Source organism: Cucurbita pepo, chromosome 10 (genome assembly GCF_057944985.1).
Source record: "Cucurbita pepo subsp. pepo isolate OVF chromosome 10, ASM5794498v1, whole genome shotgun sequence".
Lineage (NCBI taxonomy): Eukaryota > Viridiplantae > Streptophyta > Magnoliopsida > Cucurbitales > Cucurbitaceae > Cucurbita > Cucurbita pepo.
This window is the reverse complement of record NC_141807.1, coordinates 17,216,182-17,239,279: the sequence shown is the minus strand read 5'-3', so window position 1 is coordinate 17,239,279 and position 23,098 is coordinate 17,216,182. Positions and strand designations below refer to the sequence as shown.

The window sequence follows — 23,098 nt, the reverse complement described above, 5'->3', positions numbered from 1 at the left end:
TCGTTCTTAAAATTTAATCAGAGTCATGACAGGTTAGATTTAAATGTCTAACCTATCTATTGTATTAAGAAATGTTCAATACCTATCCAGCAAGTGTTCAATACATAGCCAACACGTGTCAAGAGGGACATGAAAAGAATTAGTTAAAAATTTGGGGTTATCTTAAGGGTGACAGGAAGCAAATAACTCACCCTTATCATGATTCTTAATAAGATTCAAGTTGCGTAAGAAACTGTCCACAACCTACATAAGACCATCAACGTATCCATTTACTTTCATGGAGTAGTGAGGTGACCACACAACGAACTATTCTTTTGCCTTTTACTAAAGATACCGTGTGCTCGCCGCTCCAAGTGGCATGCGGCTATTTTTTTTAGGAGTCCTCTCGTTTGAGCCGCACGTACATCAATTTTTGTTTAAAATAGTTTTTTTTTTAATTTTATTATTAAAATCGGTATTTTGTTTCTTTTATTATGTTTGCAAGTATGTGTTTTGTATATGGTCTTTAAAGGACTCTAAATTTCACCTTATAATATATGGTCTCCACATGGATCTCAAAACATTTAAATCTTCTCACAAGTTAGAGTAATATTGGTTTTCATTAGTATCACAACGAGCTAGATAAAACAGTTCTAGAACTTTAAATTCAATAACGAATAACTTGTGTTTGACTCGTGTTAGGACATTTCTTTTTATCTCTAATATTAATTTATGGAACATACTGATTCCCATTAAAGGGTTTGTGTTCTTGGATTTTCAGTTTGTTAAGCCCAACATCAGCTTGGTTTGGGGTGTGGCTCTCTACGGCCCTCCTAGTCAAACTCACTCGGTGCTCATCTCAACCATGATGCCGTTCAACAAGAAAGATCTCGAAAATGACCGGATTATCGCATTAACCATTTGAATCACCTCAACCCCACTTGCTAAAATTGAACCAAATATCTATAACATAACTCTAACAAAGGTACGAAGTTCATAAAAGTCTTTTTAATCTAAGATACTATTGAACTTGACCATGAGAGTGCGTCTCAAATGTAGGAAATGTTTAAATATAATTGGTGACAAAAGATGACAAAAGATGAAACTATGAAATAAAAAGAAATAGGAAAATAATATTCCATTGCCCAGAATCCAACCTGGGTATCTTGGGTGAAACCCAAATATCCTAAGCGCCGGACAACAATGGAGTCTTTTGTCCGGTCGCTGAAGAGTTTTAACATGATCTTTTGCGGAATGTCTAACTCTTCGACACGTGCTTCCATGTGTATGATAGAGTTTTCAGAGCTACTGCGACTTTTCGAGCTGTTCGATCATGTGGCTCTTTCTTCAAAATAGTGAACATCAAAGTCAGTTCTTTGATTGGCAACCCATCAAGGGGAGGCTCAATTGCAACGATTCCATCATCGATCTTCCCATGAGTTTATGGTGCATGACCAATATTTTATACCATTCACCTTGGAGCGCCACAATAGTTTTGCATTGTCCATGAGTTTTGAGAGAATTTTTCAAAGTTTTTCAGAAAGACCTTCTATGTACCTTAATCATTCTATTTATAGAGTGATATTTGCATGTTCATGCAAATTTGAGATTACCAAATTTTGATGCTCAAAATTCCACTCAAATTGGTAGGATTATTTGCAAACATGCAAGTTTGTTAAACCATATATTGACACTCAATATTCCACTAACTCAAACATCGATTTTCGAAATAAGTGAAGTCTATCATTTTAACTTTCTCTATTTTAATTTAATAATTTATTTAAATAATTAATTTCAAATCAAAATAATATTAAATGATCAATTAAACCATTAAACTACAATTTAACATTCAATCAAATGCAAATCCCAATCAATTCTAGCCCATATTGATTATGAATCCCTATTCATAATTAAAATATTTAAATCTTATTTAAATATCTCCACTTCTCTCATTTTGTTTAATTAGTAATTAAATAAAAATGCAGTTAAATATATCATATATATTTAGCAAATATTCCCTAATTTGAGTTCAAACACTTCAAACTCATTCGTCACACTATTCTAAGGTTTAGTTCGATATGAGCTAGCAAGGGGACCTAATGGACCTACAGATCATGGGCTCCAACGATCTGAGATTAACCAGCTTAACTCATTAACCTTTTAACCAACATTCGTTAACTATTAGAACACTTCACTATAGCCTAGTAGTTGCATTCCCCTCACTATGGATATATTGTTGTCCATTTGATATAACCATGATTAGTAAGTCGATTCTTCACAGGTTGTTCGTAACTAGAGCTGGGTCAATTTACTGTTTTTATCCCTAAAGTTACTTCTTGTTCCTTCAGTCCCACTGATCCTCTAATGAACAATTGGTTTGTGGTCCAACCACCAAACCGAATCTCTCTCGGGTCAATGAGAAGGTGGGGCCCCTTGTTCAAGACCTAGAGTCAGTAATTAAGGGAACAACCTCTCTACTATCCCTAAAAGCGGGTAAGAGTGAATTCTATCTTGCACCCTATGTCCCCAGATATCCACCCAGTCTTACCCTTAAAATGGGAGGCTTATTGAGTCAGCGAACTTCGGCCAATCTCACCCATGAAAATTTAAGGATAATTCTGAATAAACAGGATTTCATAGTTTGCTCAGGATTAAGGTCGAGTTACCTTGGTCATCGAGTGAAAAAATCAGTCTCAACAGTAAACGACATTATAAAGTGAGTGATTTTCTTCATGGTTCGATTTTATGCAATACTCATTGCATAGGACGCCCCCACTCACATGTCTTCACATGTACAATTTAGTGATCACATTGTTTATATCATATACAAAAGTGGGCCGCATCCATAGTGTCCCCGAGATAAGGTACTCAGCCTTATCCCTGTACTATAGATCATTTTGACTATATACTTGAACTTGATCCACTCTTATGTCTCTACATATAGTTCAAGTAATCATACTATAGCCAGAATATTCTTAGTTTATTTGATTTCGATTAACGATCGTAAAATTCACTTTATTCAATAATGATCTTTATTGAATAAACATCAATAATAACTTTATTGTAAATAGAATATGTTCTTGTTTATAAACTATGAGTTTTATGACATAAAACCTAACAAACTCCCACTTGGACTAAAACTCTAGTGGGGTTTTATAATGTTAGTAGGGAGAAAGACATAAATACAATAAATTAGGGCATCACGTACCCATGAATTTTCTCCCACTTGCCCTATATTACATAACTCATAGTCCTAGACTTACTAGGTGCCCTTCAAACACTTTAGCCGTGAGGGGCTTCGTAAATGGATCAGCAATGTTGTGCTCTGAAGCTATCTTTGTGACAATCACATCTCCTCGTTGCACAATCTCCCTTGTGAGATGATATTTGCGCTCAATATGTTTTCTTCACTTATGGCTTCTTGGTTCTTTAGAATTTGCAACTGCTCCACTATTATCACAATAAAGTGTGATAGGCATATGCATATTTGGAACAACTTGCAAATAAGTTAAGAACTTCCTAAGCCATACAAGCAGGAACATACTCAGCCTCCATGGTGGAATCAACAATGCAACCTTTCTTTATGCTTCTCCATATTATTGCTCCTCCGTTCAAAGTGAAAATAGATCCCCATGTCGATTTTCTCGAATCGATATCGGTCTAAAAATCTGAGTCAGTGTACCCTGTAAGGATCAGATCCTTAGCGCCGTACATTAGCATATAGTACCTCGTTCTCCTAAGATACTTGAGGATATTTTTAACGGCCATCTAATGAGCATGTCCCGGATTGGACTGATATCTGCTGACAATTTCCGCACTACAGCATATGTCTGGTCGAGTACACAACATGACATACATTAGACTACTGACTGCTGATGCATAGGGAATATGTCTCATATCCTCAACTTCTTGAGGTGTCTTAGTACTTTGTTCCTTCGACAAATGAACTCGTACCTGAAAGGTAATAATCCTTTCTTGGAGTCCTGCATCTTATATCGAAACAACATTTTGTCGATATATGATGCCTGAGACAATGCTAGTGTTTTGTTCTTGCGATCCGAAAAATTTGGATTCCAAGAACAAATTGATCATCTCCCAAATCTTTCATTTGGAATTGTGTCGCTAGTCAATGCTTAATGTCAGTCAGAAATCCCACATTATTCCCAATGAGTAGGATATCGTCAACGTACAACACCAGGAAAAACTACTGTATAGTTGACTACCTTCTTGTAAACACAAGGCTCGTCAACATTCTGTTTAAAGCCATAAGATTTGATCGCAGTATCAAACCTTATATTCCAAGATCGAGATGCTTGTTTCAACCCATAAATGGATCTTTTAAGCTTGCAAACCTTTTGCTCGTGATCCTATTCAATGAACCCCTGTGGTTGAGCCATATAGATACTCTCCTCAAGATTGTCGTTTAGAAAGGTAGTCTTGACATCCATTTGATAAATTTCATAATCATAAAATGTGGCAATGAACAAGAGTATTCTAATCGATTTAAGCATAGCAACGGGAGATAAGGTTTCTTCATAGTCCACTCCCTCTCTTTGGGTATAACCCTTTGCTACAAGTCGAGCTTTAAAGGTCTGTACCTTACCAGCTTGGTCTCGTTTCCTCTTGTAGATTCATTTGCAACCAATAGGTTTTACCCCATCTGGTTGATCTACAAGTCCCCAGACTGAATTGAAGTACATTGACTCCATTTCAAGATTCATGGATTTGATCCACTGATCTCTATCTTCATCATTCATTGCCTGTTTATAGGTCAATGGATCATTAACGCCATCATCAGGTATGATGACCTGTGTGTCTGCCAAACCCAAGCAACGATCAGGTTGAGTTATAACCCTCCCACTACGTTGAGGCATTCTCAACTCTTGAGAAGGATGTGATTGACTAGAAGTGCGAGCTCCATTAACAACTCTTGTTGAAGGACCAGCCTGATCAACAACTCTTGTTGTTTTATCAGTAGTTTCTTTAAAAATCTCACTCAATACTACTTTGCTGGAAGGTTGATGATTTCTTACGTGGTCTTCCTCTAAGAATGTAGCGTTTGTTGATACAAACACTCTATTTTCTTGAGGGTCATAAAACAGATCACCTTTCGTCTCTTTGGGGTATCCTATGAATAGGCATAATTTTGAACGACGTTCTAATTTCTTGGAGTTTTGCACCAACACATGTGCTGGGCATCCCCAAATCCTGAAGTGACGTAAACTACCTTTATACCCTCTCCATAACTCATAAGGTGTTTCTAAAACACTCTTAGAAGGAACCATGTTTACAATGTATACAACAGTCTCCACTGCATATCCCCAAAACCAATCAGGTAATTGAGCGAAACTCATCATAGACCGAACCATGTCTAACGGAGTTCTGTTTCTCCTTTCTGATACACCGTTCTGTTGGGGTATACCAAGAGCTGAGAGTTGAGACGTTATTCCATGTTCTATCATATAGTCTTGGAATCTTAAGTCCATATGCTCTCCACCTCGATCTAATCGGAGTGTTTTAATAGTTTTTTCTAATAGATTCTCAACCTCAGTCTTATACTCTCTGAAATTTTCAACAGCTTCGGACTTGTGATGCATTAGGTAAAGACAGCCATACCTTGAATAATCATCAATTAAACTGATGAAATATTCATACCCTCCTCGTACTTTGACATTCATTGGACCACAAAGATCTATATGCACGAGTTCTAAGGTTTCTTTGGTTCTATAAACTTTTCAGAAAAAGATCGTTTAGTCATTTTACCCTTAAGACAGGACTCACATGGAGGTAAAGAGTCGTCTTCTAACTCATTTAGAAGTCCTATTTTAACCAATCTCCCAATCCTATTGAGATTAATGTGGCCTAGTCTTAAGTGTTAAAGATATGTACTAGGAGAAATCTTTTGTCGTTTATTTTGAGTTTCAGCTGTTTTAAACATCTCGGTGTTTAAAATAGCTTTTGTTTCGTTCGGTTTTAACATATATAAGTTGTTTTCTAGTTTTGCAGAACAAATATGAATACCTCTTTTGCAAATGAACACTTCATTGATTTCAAAAGATACTTTATACAATTGTTCTAATAAACAAGAGATAGATATTAGATTTCTTTTCATTCTAGGAACAAAAAGTACATTATCTAATATAATGAATCTATCTCCGAAAAACAACTTTAAATTTCCTACTGATCTTGCTGAGACAACTTCTCCTGTTTCAACCCTGAGTGTTATCTCGTCTTCCACAAGCATTCTCCAGGAACTAGTTTCCTGAAAAAAAGAACAAATAGGACTAGTGGCCCTTGAATTCAGTATCCAAGTTGAGTGATCATACTCTACTCAATATATTTCTACAACTCGTAAATCATATTTACTTTGTTGTGCCTTTTCGGCTTTCTTCTCTACGAGGTATTTTGGGCAGTGACTTTTCCCGTGCCCGTTTTCATTGCAATGGAAACAATTTCCATTATCTGCATTTTGAACCTTGCGTTTGAGGTCAGTAGGAATCTTATCTTTGCCCTTACCTTTTTTTTTTTTTTTTTTTTTTTTGTCATATGCATCCCAAACTGTTCGGTTTTCATTTGAACCGGGGGTTAGGGGACATTTCTCAGTTAAAACAAACCTCAAATCATCATTTACAAGTATTGTGTTTAAGTTTGATTTCCTTGTTGCGTAATTGTCGCCGTTTAATTTCTCAGAAGCAAGTAACTATTGAGCTTGACATGCTGAGATTTAAAACAAATTCTATTAGTGAATTGACTTAATCTTTTTTAATCCAATCGGGTTTTGCAAATGTAATAATGTACCCAAAAATTATTAATTTGCAATGATACTTTAGTGAGTTAGAGCAACTCACTGAGGGGCAGTCAATCACTCTTTCACTAAACCAAGACATTATTGACTTAAACACTAATTCCAGAATAACTCTTATTCCTATAGTATTTTAGTTATCGCCACTTTGGTCAAGAATATACTAACTCTTAGTAATTCTTCGTAAGTGTGACTCGCCATTTTCAGACTTCAGAGATCGGCCCCAACAATGCTATCGAATGAATAAGTCAAAGTTGGGAATGGACCTAAGAAATCCTATCCTTCGAATGGGTAGTTGCTTTAGGGCAACATTAGGTGGAACATGGGAATCTCATGGTGCAACCTAGTGGTGGAGACAATAGGACGTGTTGATATACTTCCTTCTCCCACTTACTATAAATGCAAATACCTTTCGTATGGAGGTTGCTCCCAAAGCGACACGAGGCCGAGCATGAATCTCACGTTGTGAATTTTTCAGAGAGCGTAAAAAGAAAACAATGTATCTCATATACCTTTTTCCTCCCACTAAGTATTTTAGACAGTTGGGTATGCTCATTACTTAGGTATATTCTGGCTAATTAAATATAACCTAAGTCTAGGTAATTTTTCCAAGTATAACATTTATACTGTATTTTTACCTTTCATGTTTAGGTGATTTTTCCATTAAAAAAAAAAAGAAAAAAAAATTCTTATATCATTCATGCATGCTCATAAAACTGGGCTAACTAAGCTCAAGTATTGGCCCGATCTCTAGGTAGCAGGTGTTCGGTAAATCGTCAACTTAAGTACCTCCAGCCTTAGACAAGATCATGTCAGGTGAGCTTTCTTGTAACCACAGTTTTACAAGATATTGACCTATTTTAACTATTAAAATTGATTGTGTTTGGTTGTTAACCTTAAGTGAGCATGCATTTATCTTTATTATAGATTTTAACGTCTATCTCGTTTTATGATGTTGAAAATAACCTATAACATGCATCTAACATGCTTTATATAACTATTATATAATCATCCATTCTGTGCAATAATATAACAATTTGTATCTATCACTCATGGAATCCTATAACATGCATACTATACATTATAACACATGCGGAAGCAATTTGGATCTTAGAAACTCCAAGTACATCAATTATAATAAATTAGCTAGCATGTTCAAAAGCATTAAAACTCAATGAGTTTGAATACTAACCTTTTGTAGTTTAAAGTCTTTTTTCTTCACGAACCGATTTCGGACCACCACTAGTATCTTTCTTACTATTCTCCAGCCTTAGAACGGGATTGTGGAATCCAGTGAGTGACTAAATTTGAAAGGAATTTGGTATATGTAAGGAGAGGGTCTTTGAGAGAATCTCTCAAAGTTTTTCAAGAAGACTTTTATGTAACTTGAACACTCTATTTATAGACGGATATTTGCATGTTCATGCACACTTAAGATTACCAAATTTTGACACTAAAAATTCCACTCAAATTTGTGCAGTGGCAAACATGCAAGTTTGTTAAACCATATATTGACACTCAATATTCCACTGACTCAAACCTGGATTTTTCCATTAAGTGAAACATGTTGACTTTCTCTATTTTAATTCAATAATTAATTTAAATAATTAATTTCAAATCAAAATAATATTAAATGATTAATTAAACCATTTTATTAATATTTAATATTAAATCAAATGCCAATCTCAATCAATTCTGGCACATATTGATTATGAATCCCTATTCACATGTTTAAATATCTCCAATTCTCTCATTTTGTTTAATTAGTAATTAAATCAAAATGCGGTTAAATATATCGTATATATTTAGCGCATATTCCCTAATTTGAGTTTGAACACTTCAAACTCACTCATCACATTGTTCTAAGGTTTAGTCCGATATGAGCTAGCAAGGGGACCTAATGGACCTACAGATCATGGGTTCCAACGATCCGAGATTAACCGGCTAAACTCATTAACCTTTTAACCAACATTCGTTAACTACTAGGACACTCAACTATAGCCTAGTAGTTGCACTGCCCTCACTATGGATATATTTCTGTCCATTTGATATAACCATGATTAGTAAGTCGATCCTTCACAGGTTGTTTGTAACTAGAGTTGGGTCAATTTATCGTTTTTACCCCTGAAGTTACTTCTTGTTCCTTAAGTCCCATTGATCCTCTAATGAGCAATTGGTTTGTGGTCCAACAATCAAACCGAATCCCTCTCGGGCCAATGAGAGGGTGGGGCCCCTTGCTCAAGGCTTGGAGTCAGTACTTAAGGGAACAACCTCTCGACTATCCCAAAAACAGGTAGGAGTGAATTTTATCTTGCACCCTATGTCCTCAGTTATTCATCGGGTATTACCTGGCTTATTGAGTCGGCGAACTTGGGCCACTCTCACCCATGCAAATCTAAGAATAATTCTGAATAAACAGGAGTTCATAGTTAGCTTAAGATTAAGGTCAAGTTACCTAGGTCATCGAGTGAAAAAATCAGTCTCAACAGTAAACGACATTATAAAGTGAGAGTGATTTTCTTTATGGTCTGATCTTATGCAATACTCATTGCATATGACGCCCCCACTCACATGTCTCCACATGTACAATTTAGTGATCACAATGTTTATATCATATACAAAAGTAGGCCGCATCCATAGTGTTCCCATGATAAGGTACTCAGTCTTATTCCTGTACTATAGATCATTTTGACTATATACTTGAACTTGATCCACTCTTATGTCTCTATATATAGTTCAAGTAATCATACTATAGCCAGTGTATTCTTAGTTTATTGGATTTAGATTAATAATCATAAAATTCACTTTATTCAATAATGATCTTTACTAAATAAACATCAATAATAACTTTATTGAAAATAGAATATGTTTTTGTTTACGAACTATGAGTTTTAGGACATAAAACCCAACACGAGATGTCCGAGATGTCTCTTATATCTTTGATGTCTGAGATGTCTAAGATGTTCGCCGACTGAATGAGCTTCTCATTTCAGGGGTAAGACTGGGTGAATAGCTGGGGACATAGGGTATAGATGGAATTCACTCATACCCGCTTTTAGGGATAGTAGAGAGCATAGGGTGTAGATGGAATTCACTCATACCCGCTTTTAGGGATAGTAGAGAGGTTGTTCCCTTAAGACTTTGAGAATATTCGTTAGGGACTGGGTGAATAGTTGGGGACATAGGGTGTAGATGGAATTCGCTCCTACCCGCTTCTAGGGATAGTAGAGAGGTCCCTAAGTGAATAGCTGGTGACATAGGGTGTAGGGATAGTAGAGAGGTTCACTGCATAGGGTGTAGGGATAGTAGAGAGGTCCCTAAGTGAATAGCCCCTAAGTGAATAGCTGGTGACATAGGGTGTAGGTGACATAGGGTGTAGGGATAGTAGAGAGGTCCCTAGGTGAATAGAATTCATTAGGGATAGTAGGTGAATAGGTGAGGACATGTGGTGTAGATGGGATAATGGAATTTAATGGAATTCACTTTGTGAATAGTTGGGAAGGAATTCACTTTCCCTCGTACCCGCTTTTATTAAAATTTGATAGTGTGTTGATAATATATATGTTTTTCCTTAATATATGAAATTTATCCACGTGTTTGTGGCTAAAGTTAAGAGGGGAATTGAACTTAGGATCTCTTGCACCCTAAGCAAAAATCATACCACTAAACCAAATGACCTTGGTTGAAAACCTATCATTTTTAGCTTCCAAATTTATACATTAAATTAGAATACTCTATTCAAATGTGGTAGGTCTTGTTGTACAAGAGGTAGTTCAAGTATTTAACGGAAAGAAAATCATCAACCCTTTTCATTCAATACATTAAATTGTTCTAACTACAAGAACACGTGATGAAATATAAACCAACAACCTAACAAAGTTGTAAACATGTGTTTTGTTGGAATTATACATTATTAAAAAGGGGGCAATTTCAAGAATTAATCTATGAACCCCTCACACCAAATCAAGAATCATACAACTGTATCAAATGTTCTTGGTGTGAACTTCATATTCAATTGTGCATTGAACGTATCATCATTATTTTATTTATTTTATTTGATCTTCATAGAAATTGTTAATATAATCAATTATACTTATTGATCATTAATCATTAAAGAAATAAGACGCTAATGAAATCTATGTGCAAGTATTATTATTATATCTTTAAAGATCTAGACATTTGTAAAGTTTTATTATTCTCGAATTTTTTATATAGGGTTTGTGGTAATTACTACATAGAGGAGAAAAACTATTTGAAATTATTCCCTAGGGTAAGTTTTAATTTGGTAGTTTCATTTTAACCACACATCTTGTGTGCATAAGTAAAGAAGATATGGAAATTGAAAGCGAGAAACACAAAATGATATTAAGAGAATTATTATTTTATTTTTTTTGTTTTTCTTTGCCTCTTGACATGGTAAGTATAAAGTCTTGACGATGTAAAGAAAGACTTCTTACCTATCATACCATTAGTATGTAATCATAAGGAAGAGTATTTGAAGCATCACACTGTCACTGCATGGCTAAGCCATTGCAAACATGTTCGGAAGATTTCTCTCAATTTTCGCAAAATTTACATTACTCTTTGAAGATTCGATCTAGCTAGTTTTCATAACACTACATTGACCTCGGCGACCAAGATTCTTTCCAATTTACACTTTTCACGGCTCAAGTTTTCATATTTCTTTTTTAATTATTTTTGTGACGACTTGTTGCCCAACAATGGGTGAAATCCCCTCATTGACCTTACTATGATAATATTCGTACAATTATGAACTTTAATATATAGATACATCATCAGTCTAATATATTATACTTTAGTTAATAGAGTCTCACCGACACAATTCTACCACTAAAAATACTTTTGTTTTCTTTAGGTTCATTTATTTTCTATTTATCCTGTTATTATTATTTTTTTTTTCTGTTGTTTTTACTATAAAAAAAAAAAAAAAAAAAAAAAAAAAAAAAAAAAAAAAACTCTTACATCTGAAGTGAGAATCATACTACTAGACCAAATGTCTTTCTTGTGGACCTATCGTTTTTCGTTGCTTTATGCACCTCAAAATTTGAAATTTATCAACATGTTTTGTGCTTAGAACTTAGAATTATTATCATGGAAGATTTCAAATTTATCAACCGGTTAATTTCAGGTTGTTTATTACACTATACAATTTGTTCCTCAAATCATTTGCATATTTTTTAAAAAGACCTCTCACACTCAAAAGCAAAAATAATACCACTGGACCAAATGTACTCATGCACTATTTTGGATATTTTTTTTCTCTGGTCCTTTCCTTTGAATTGTCTTATTAGGTCTGCATTTTATTTGAAAATTATTATTATTACTATTTTTTTTTTTTTGGGTAATTTCAAACTCATTATTTAGGAAGATATCGAGTGTTGAAAGGGGCCGTTAAAGAATAAGCATGTAAACTTGAAAAATTCAATACAAGCCTACACGCAAATTCGTCGAGAAAAACTATCCCATTCGATTTCTGCACTGTCAAGGAGTGATGAGATAAGTAGCCCCATATTAAAGTATTATTTGTAGGAGTCTAAAGTATTATTTGTCCTAATTAGGGATGTACATGGTCCGGGTTGGGTTGGGTTGAGGGATTTTTTTGACCCAACCCAAAAGTTCGGATTGGTAACCCTATCATTTGTAGTAGTAATAATGTCTTTCATAATTTACAAGTTCAAAATGTCCTTGCTGATCTATGGTTTTTCGTTGCTTTATGCACCTCAAAGTTTGAAATTTATCAACGTGTTTTCTGCTTTAGAACTTATAATTATTATCATGCAAGGTTTCAAATTTATCAACCGGCTAATTTCAGGTTGTTTATCACACGATAGAATTTGTTCCTCAAATCATTTGGATATTTATTGAAAAGACCTCTGACACTCAAAATTCATTGTACAAATGCACTATTTGGATATTTTTTTTCTTTATTTGGATATTTATTTATTTTATTTCAAATTCATTAAAATGTACTAATGCATGCCTTGTTTTTAACCCAATTCAAGCTGAAGAAACTTATTCAATGGTCAATGCTAACTCCTTTTGGTCAACAAATAATTTGGAATGCCTCGACCTTTTTAGAATAGGTCCGAGTTACATTGATACAAAACTTCTACCCCGAGCACACGCAATGGCAGACCTACGTCAGGATAACCCTTCTTTGAAACACTTTGGTCTTCGCTCATTCACCTATCGGTCGAGCTACTTACTCTCATGAAAATTTAAACGTTGACGTATTTTCATCAGGGAGACTGATGAGGAGAATGAATCCTTTGTTCCACAGTCTGAGTCTATTTTCAACTAGCCAATTAAGAATTCTCAGATGTACTCAGCGTACGGGGTATTAGCAGTCGTTTCCTGCGAAAGAAGACTTCCATCTCCAAATTTCACTCAGAGGTAGCTCACTTCTTTTTGGGTGTGAGACAGTGGTCTCTTTTTCAGCCCCGCTTGCTTCTTTTTGGGTGTGAAGCAGTGGTCTCTTTTTCAGCCCCATTGCAGTGGGAACCTTTACTTGGTTTCGATTATCGAGGAATAGAGACTTTACAAATAAAGCCCGGGCCTAAGATCAGGCCGAAAGGCGTAGTCGATGGACAACAGGTGAAAAAGTTAGGAAACATAAAATGATATTAAGAGCATCAGGCCGAAAGGCGTAGTCGATGGACAACAGGTGAAAAAGTTAGGAAACATAAAATGATATTAAGAGCATCAGGCCGAAAGGCGTAGTCGATGGACAACAGGTGAAAAAGTTAGGAAGCATAAAATGATATTAAGAGCATCAGGCCGAAAGGCGTAGTCGATGGACACTAGGTGAAAAAGTTAGGAAGCATAAAATGATATTAAGAGCATAAGGCCGAAAAGCGTAGTCGATGGACAACAGGTGAAAAAGTTAGGAAGCATAAAATGATATTAAGAGCATAAGGCCGAAAAGCGTAGTCGATGGACAACAGGTGAAAAAGTTAGGAAGCATAAAATGATATTAAGAGCATTATCATTATAGTTTTAATTGATTTAATTTGTCGATGGACAACAGGTGAAAAAGTTAGGAAGCATAAAATGATATTAAGAGCATTATCATTATAGTTTTAATTGATTTAATTTTTGTTTCAAGTATGTTGCTTCTTACGATGGTTGTTGAATTGCTAAACCATTACCACATTACCAACATTCTCTCAAATCTTGTAAGATTCAATCGGGTTATAAAGTTCTATGTGTCACTTTGTTGCCCTACAACTTGTGATTTCAGTAAGAAAGGATTAAGATATAGGGGCATTTTGAGAATTGAACTCGGGACCTCTCGTACCCTAAGCAAGAATCATACCATTAGCCCAAATGCCCTTTCTAAAAAACCCAACATTTTTAGCTCGTACTCCATAGGTTTTTTTTCTCTCACGTTTGAAATCTATTTTCCTAAGGGGTTGTTGGACTATAAAACAAAAAGTTCATGGTCTAGTATTTTACTTGTAAGTAAGGCAGGTAATATTGAATTGTTCTAATATACAACGGTTTTCAAATAAACCAACCACCCAATAAAGGAAACAAACTAATCAGCTTGAGATAGATTGATTCAGTTCAGTTTATAAGTTTGTTTGATTTAATTCTTTTATTTTGCCTCGTATGACATGAAAATAAAGTTGTATTGAATGCACCTTAGTTTCATTTATGACAAACTCATATGAAATATAATTTCATTAATAGTACTAAGAGTTGGAGTCTACAAGCATTTCATAAACTTAAGTACAACTCATGCTTCATTAAAGACGAGATAAACTTTTAGCATTAAAGACGAGATAAACTTTAGTTAAGTAACTAGAACTTTAAATTACTTCATGAATTACTCTATGCCAGTTACAATATTTAGGATTGACTAATTGGACACCAATTCTTGAATGGAGGGGATTGTTTTATGTAATTTTCAACTACCACTTATGTTTTCAAATTTTTAGGTTATAATTTAGGTAGTGGTTGTTAAATTATAGACGAACACTAGAGTATCTATCCAGCTCACCACAACTACTCTAGTTTTTATTTGAAGTTTATAATTGTCATCTATGTTGTATCACAATAAGATTTGTTTGGATGAAATTTTAGTTAAAGTTACATATTTTACTTCTTATGAGTAAAAAAATTTGTTTCTTTGAGTAATATGAATTTAGTTGAAGAATTATTACCGATAAGATGGAGAAAGAAATTTTCTTTAAAATAATAAATAGACCCAAGTACATGTTGTCTAATTGTGATTTTGCAAAAAGCTTAACTAATATGAAATATCAAGGTAAATCAAGAATATATCCTACACATGATTCAAGATGACAATAAAATGAAGTTAAATTAAACGCACTTTTAGTTTTATGTTTGGCAGGTTCAAGATGAATCATAATTGTATTAATGATATTAAAGAGAAATTCATGTTTTATTAGAAGAGGCCAATTTCATTTAAGGTACTAGGAGTTTAAACTACTTCCATTGTAATTTCAATCACTCTACAATGATTACAAATTTAGGGTTGGCTAATTGGACATCAATTCTCAACTTTAGGTTATAATTTAGGTAGTAGCCATTATAATATAAATGAGAATAAAAGTTACCATTCTTCCATGGACCATATGTGTTATAGTTAAAAGAATATATATATATTATGTATGTCGAGGTCTGGACAAAGCACAAAGTAGCAAGGAACACCATTGTCGACTCTAGAGCCACCCATAACTCATGATGGAGACCAATGCAAGATATTTTAACATCCTTTGGCATCGAGATACAAAAAAGATGAACACCGTCAAATTGGAAGTTTTACCTGTCGTAAGAGTCACAATGAGAACTTTAATCAAGCTGGAGCCTTGGACTAGGAAAACCATCAAATTGGAAGCTTTACAAAGTCATTTACATGCCCCTAGCAAAATGCCTAGTAGTAACGGAGTCTAACCCGACGATCATTCAGAAAAACATTAATCAACCAAGAGTGGTGAAAATAAATGTCAATACTACAGTTGAGAAAGAATTTTAGCCATGATGAATCTATGCTTGCTGTTATTGTTGTAATTGAAAAGGGGAGCTTGAGTGAGCCAATCTCAACAGAAACCTTGTTGTCACTACATGAACACCACGACTCAAAGCAAGACGGTCAAATAATAGATTTATTCCCACCAGGTGAGATAAATCACAAAATCAGTTTTATGTTGCAGACGAAATCGCCTACCACAAACAAATGTCATGCAGCTGAGCTTCAGCTAGTTGAATTCTATGAAAAGCTAAATGACTTGTTGACAGTCGAGTTTATTAGACCAGCAAAGGCTCTTGTCAGTGATCATTCAAATGCTGGGCAAAGACACCAAGCTCACACCTCTACTGAAGAAGGGAGACAAAAACAAACTACTGAAGCCGCACATGTTCATGCAGAAATACCATCTAGATGAATGAAGTGAAGGGTCGGTCGAAAGCGTCAACCACAATAATTTCAAGAAAAATAGAGAGTTCATATAAGTTAAGGTCAAATCAACTTCGAGTTCAAAGCAACAAGAACTAATGACTGGTGCGAACATACTATGAACTAGTCGAAGTTATCCACAAGATTATGAAGATATCATATAGGATCCAATTGCTCTTATGGATGTAGACTAACCCTATTGTCAACGTCAGTAACTTGAAATGTTATTATTCCGACCAAGAAGACATCAAGCAGAAGCAGGTAGTATGATATCATGCAAAGAAGAAAAAGTTTCAAGCGAAGAGAGTAGGAAGGACACCATCAAAGAAGACATGAAGAGTCAACGATCTGAGAAGTGTTTTCAATAGCTCCTAGTAGATTGGGAGAGACTCCTCATTCTGAGATCAGTTGAAAGCGCATCGAGAGACCTAAAGTCAGCCTCATCCTACAAGGCTTAGTTTATAAAGAGTTGGTTGATAGAGATATCAATAAATTGTGTGGGGGCAGATGTCATGGTCATGATTGTCCAAGACGTGTTGTCTGTGACTGCATGTTGCATGTCTCAACCATTCTTGTAAACGATTTGTTATCAAGGCCGCATGCTCATTCCAAACTTAATTTACTTGCTTTCATGTTAGATAGGTCTTTACTATTATTGTTGTGCCAATACGGGGGTGTATGACTAGTCATCAAAATCATATCTACACTCATCCGGACTAAAATGTCCCAGAATGTATCAGAGGAGAATGTGACTAGTTGTCAATTCTTCCTACCCGTGTTATATGCTATCAAATCCATTGTTGTTGCTTATTCGCTTTTATCTTATAACATTTCTTTATTTAAAATTATTTTTAACATATTTCCTTGCTGAAATTTTCTAAAGAATTTCTTCCAAACGTGACTCGAGCAGATACTGTTATTTTCCATGTAGTCTGAATTTTGCACGGTTGACTTGTTCGTCAGATTAGAAAAAATGTCGCATAATCGTTGTCTCACTGCTGAAAGAGTGCGATTGTGACACTTTCTTTCCATCCGGTTGTGGGCCGGATCTTCTGACTATTTACATGAATTGGGCTTGAAGCATGCGTGTAGGTTGAAAAGAAAATGGTTGGATGTGGCTGGGAATGAGGGTTGGGCCATGGAAGTTTATTTTTTATTTTTTATTTTTATTATTTTTTTTTTTAACCATAGATGGACTTTGGTAAATCGAACCTACTAGTTCTTTCTTCCTTGCACGACTCACTGAAAATTTTGGTGCCCTTCTCACTCCTATTCTCTGTTCCGCCTCTTCTCGCTCTCTGAAACTTCTTTAAATGCTATTGTTCACCGGTTATTTGGGCTCATCTTCCTTAAAAGGAGTGTGACGACAAATGACCTAAGTAAAACTATTATTGAGAGATTAGTGCAATATTCATTCTCTATTTACATAGAAATTCTGCAATAAAAAGTGGTACCTTCATCTTCTTTTACAAGACTTTCTCAAGCCCTCGTGGAATGATTTAAAAGTGGTACCTTCATCTTCTTTTATAAGACTACCTCAAGCCTTGGTAGAATGATTTTGGTATGTTGATTCCTAGAAAAGGGAGTAGGAGTAAAAGTAGATGACTGTTTCAAACAATGATGGTCCAAGTCCTGAAAAAGAAAGTCTTTACGTCAAGAACATACACCATTCAAATTTGATATTTCTCCGTTCAATGTTTAATAAAAAAAAAAAACAAAAAAAAAACACACACACATATTGCATGCATCAATTTGATTTAATTGTTGAGAGTATATTTGAAAGTCTTTATGTCAAGAACATACACCATTCAAATTTGATATTTCTCGGTTCAATGTTTAATAAAAAAAAAACAAAAAAAAAAAAACACACACACATATTGCGTGTTTTGATTTAATTGTTGAAAGTATATTTCAAGAATTGAACTCATGACCTCTTGCACTCGGAGCAAGAATCATACCACTAGACTGGCAGTATGATCTATCATTTTTAGTTACTAGTCCATATATTTTATCTGACTCAATATTTAAAATTTATCCACATGTTTTTGTGCTTTAGAACCTATTATTATTGTTAGGTTAACTTCACCTTTGGATTCTTTAGAACCTTTATGAATGACCCAACTGAAATTATTTTAGTTGATAAGCTAACTTACACTGCCCTACATTCTATAATCTCATGTATTTGCTGAAATCACCTTACCTAAACAAAGTTCTCTATTTATAATGATTTACATAATTAAATAAATTATAAAGGATTGGGGAATTACAATAAATGAAAAAAAAGCCTATAATAAAAGGCAAACATGATACTTATGGTAAGTCGTAATAGAAGACAAATATCCTATAATAAATGATCAAGTATGACATATATGGTAAACGATGATGTAGGACTAAATATCCTTAACATAAAGAAAGACTTCTTACCTCACGAACCATTAGTGTGTAATCATAAGGAAGAGTATTTGAATCATCACGCTGTCGTTGCATGGCTAAGCCATTGCAAACATGTTCTGATATGAACCAAGATACATAATTCATACAATATACTTCAATGAAGATGTGAAGAAAATGTTGTCAAAATTATCAAAAGAGGTTGCAATTCATGTCACATTGAAGAGGAATGAAGTTTGATGGTTATAAATTTTGGGTGGGTTACAATTTAAAGTAATTTAGAGTTATTGTATTTTAAGACATTTTATTTACTCTAGGTTACATTTACATAATGGCTAATTATGGCCATTAAGTATGAATGTTACAACTTTTGGAATGCCTTTAATAGTTTCATTTTGAGGCTATATAAAGCCATGTATGTTGTATTTGTAAGGTAGACTTGGAAAAGATAGTAAAAGAAGCATTTGTGCTTTTCTTTAGCCAATGGCTAAGTTTCTTTGCAATTCTATGTAGTTTAGATTGCATGTACAATCATTCAAGCTCGACATGATCAATCTTGCTTGTGGAGTGATTCGAATCTCAAACAAGTGTTTGAGATATTTGATCAACAAGAATCATTCAAGCTAGACATGATCGATCTTGCTTGTGGAGTGATTCGAATCTCAAACAATGTTCTTGCCTTGAGATATTCGATCAACAAGGTAATCCGAATCTTATGCTCCTTGTAGTTGATTCCTTATCTTATCATGTTCGGAAGATTTCTCTCAATTTTCGCAAAATTTATATTAGTCTTTGAAGATTCAATCTAGCTAGTTTTCATAACACTACATTGTCCTCGGCCATCAAGATTCTTTCCAATTTACGCTTTTCACGACTCAAGTTTTCATATTTCTTTTCTAATTTTTTTTGTGTGACTTTATTGCCCAACAACAGGTGAAATCCCTTCATTGACCTTACTATGATAATATTTGTACAATTATGAACTCAACTATTTAGAAACATCATAATTCTAATATATTGTACTACTTTTTCTATTTTGTAATGTGTCTCTAGTAGCAGATGTGTCACTTCAAACAACTGACAATCATGAAAATTCTAGATATAAAAACTACTCGATTTGAAAGATACTTTACTTTTAGTCTAAGGAACATAATTCTACCACTAAAAATACTTTGTTTTCTTTGAAGTTCATTCATTTGCAATGCTTTGTTTTCTTTGAAGTTCATTCATTTGCAGTTATCATGTTAAGTTTTTTTACTATTGTTTTTACAACACACAAAACTATTTGATAGAGTTTGTGGGGTATTCAAATTATTGAATTCGGAACCTCTTACACACGAAATAAGAATCATACTACTAGACCAAATGTCCTTCTTGCTGATCTATTGTTTTTCGTTGCTAGTCCATGTGCTTTATGCAACTCAAGGTTTCAAATTTATCAACGTGTTTGTAGAATTTGTTTTCAAATCATTTGGATGTATTTCAATTAATATTGTTAAGAAATATTGACATAAATAAAGTCCATATCATATCATGTTAAGTTTATTTAAGTTGTAATATATGATCACGTTAAATTGTCTTGAAATGTCGTTTAATGGAGATACAATTATTGGTTCTTGCTTGATATATGTCTTCCTACTGAATTAAGATTTTACTTATAAACAAAAGGATTTTTGATAGGATCCATATGAATCCATATTTGAAAATTCGTTTTAGGATGCTGTCAAATATAGTGGTGATGTCATACATAGAAAAGAAAAGACTCATAGAATGACAGAAGCAAATATGGCTTTTCCACATTTTTGCTTTTCCACATTTTTATTAATCCATGATCAAGTTCTATGCAGACACATAGGCCCATAGATCCATACATCTCGATCGAAAAGAATAAATAGTAAAAGAAAGAATCAGCCCTAAGCAAAAATTATACCACATGACCAAATGCCCTTTATCAAACTTAGGAGCTAAAATAAACCAAAAACCTAACAAAGTTATAGAAACACACGTTTTCAAGAATGGAACTAAGGACCTCTCATACCAATATCAAGAATCATACCACTATACCAAATATTCTTGTTGTGGACTTCATATTCAATTGTGTACCGAACGTATCATCATTAATTCATTTACTTTATTTGAACTTCATATAAATCATTAATATAATCAATTATACTTATTGATCATTAATCATTTTTGAATTAAGACTAATGGAGATGCCGTCAATCCATCTCCATACCTCTCACATGCAAAGAGAGCACTCTATCATTTTAGCTACATCCCCACAATTCTTATATCATAAAACTCTAAACTACCCGTCATCAATAATAGTGAAAATAAAAAAAATATCTTTGCTCATTGTGTCATAAATAAGGAAAATTGAATAGAAATAAAATATTAATAACGAATAGTTTCTTTTCGAGTTGTAGTGTAACGCAAGAGTAAAAAAAAAAAAAAAAAAAAAGAGGTTACAATAAGGGCAAACTAGTCATTTCGCCCTTATTAGTTGGGGGTCTGTTTTGGCTGAGTTAAAAGGGGGAAAAGAGAAAGAAGAGGGAAAGAAGATTAGGGTTTTGAGGAAGGGGAGGAGATCGGATCAGAACCGACGCAGGAGAACCGAGTCCCCAATCTAAACCGTCAAATAGCTTGAGGCAAGGTGCTCTCACGAATCGCACCTTCCTATTTCAACAAAACGTTCAAGAACTCCAGGTTAGTTCACGAGTATCTACATTGAGAAGTCATCAAGATTTTCGTGTGCTAGCAACGTTTTGTGTTGATCCTTGGACTCTTACCCTCAACAACGCTATCTGGTTAAGTTCTGGAGTGAAGGCGGCCAAGATCGGCGTTCGAATCGGAGTTTAAAGATAACGTGATTTTCGGTAAGAACTCGTGTTTTTCTACGAATTTGAACTCAAATAATAAGATCTATGATCATCAGAAAAATTTAAGGAAATTCTTTCGAAGGAGTAGAATATGAGGTCTACAAGTTTCGTGAAGAAAATTTAACGAATCGGATTACGGATTGGAAGATAAAAAAATTGGAAGAAAATAGATCGACACGGGGAAAGAGACCTGGAAAATGAAGGTAGGAGAGAGGGTGGAGGCCGCCACGCGTCGGTCGGCGTGCGGAGGAGAGCGGCGGAACCGATGATCGACACGTGTTGATCACCGGCTGGTGAAGCGCGTCCTCACCCGGCGGCGGGCATGCATCAGGCGCGCGGACCCGGCCGGCCCGACCCGCACCGCACGCGAAGTGCCCGACCCGGCGCCTCTGACCCGCGCCTGCGCGGGGAAGAAGCGCGTAGTGACCTTCCAGGGCGCGTGCATCGCGCGTGGGCGCGCATGAGGCACCGTTTTTCTTCTCGTTCGGTCAGTGTTTGCTTGTTTTCCGACCCAATTTTGATGCTGACCCTATTATTATGTGAATTAGGACCTGTGAAGAAAATTCCAGAATTGTTGGAATCCATTCCGTCAAGAAAACTCGAACTCAGGAAGGCACGCGTCGACCAAGTAAGTAGCCATTTGGATTTCCACGAGCAGTACTTGTAGGAACCGCTAGGAACAAGCATGCATGCTACCACCTATGAAATTAGCTAGCCCGACTTAGCGTGTTATTATAGAAATTGCGAATATAAGATGATTATGGAAAGCTAGATACAAAATGTGTATTAAATCTGTTTTGGTTGAGACTCTGATAATGTATGTATGCATGAAGAGGTTGGGAAACTTGTGAAATCTGCGCTCCGGGTAAAGATGGACGTTATCTTCCCGTTGAACATGTTTGATAATTTTGCATGAACTGCTGCGTGTAAACTCTATTGTATGATGATTGCTTGTATTATCTTTCTTGATGAATAGGAAGAAAGTATGAGCTTAGATTAGGATGCTTATGGCTAAATAAGCTAGACAAGACCCTAGATTGGGGGACCTCTAGAATACCGTGCAATTAGACCCGCGAAATGATTACCGGTGGAACCAGAACCCAGAATTCCAAACTCGATAGGTTTGTGACACCAGGCACGAGAATCCTAGAGAAAGCCGAATCTAAGTCTAAGGCACCAAGTTCCACCCTAGAAAGAATAATAGGTCACCACGGTAACTGTAGGTAGCCCGCTAGAGTTGAGTAGTGAAGATAGTGTCATCAGAACCTCCACTTCCCTCTCTCCTCCGATACCATACCGTCGAGACAGAGCTCCGGTATGGTGATCATTGAGCTTTGCAGATCCGGATAGAGAATTGTGATAGGTGCCCAGACCTAGTGGTGATAGCTAAGGGGTCTTCTGAACAGGACTCCTGGGCCGTAGAAACCCGTCCCTGAGCGGGGGACGTGGAGCCACTTAGGATGACTCAGTAGCTGACCGGCACATAGGGGGTTGCACCCCGTTTTGTGGATGTATGGTCCCGTGTGAGGGTCGTTAGTTAACCTCCACGGATGATGTTCAGAGAGAGCGTCACGTATTCAGATCCAGCCATACGATCCCCTCAGA

At 35.4% G+C, this 23,098-nt stretch overlaps 1 non-coding gene across 1 annotated transcript; it reads left to right on the top strand.

The window, feature by feature from the left end:
- The first annotated feature begins 280 nt into the window (after positions 1-280).
- Positions 281-397, top strand: LOC111804579 (U5 spliceosomal RNA). Its single transcript, XR_002816543.1, has one exon. It is a non-coding gene; the product is annotated as a U5 spliceosomal RNA (small nuclear RNA).
- Positions 398-23,098: the final 22,701 nt, after the last annotated feature.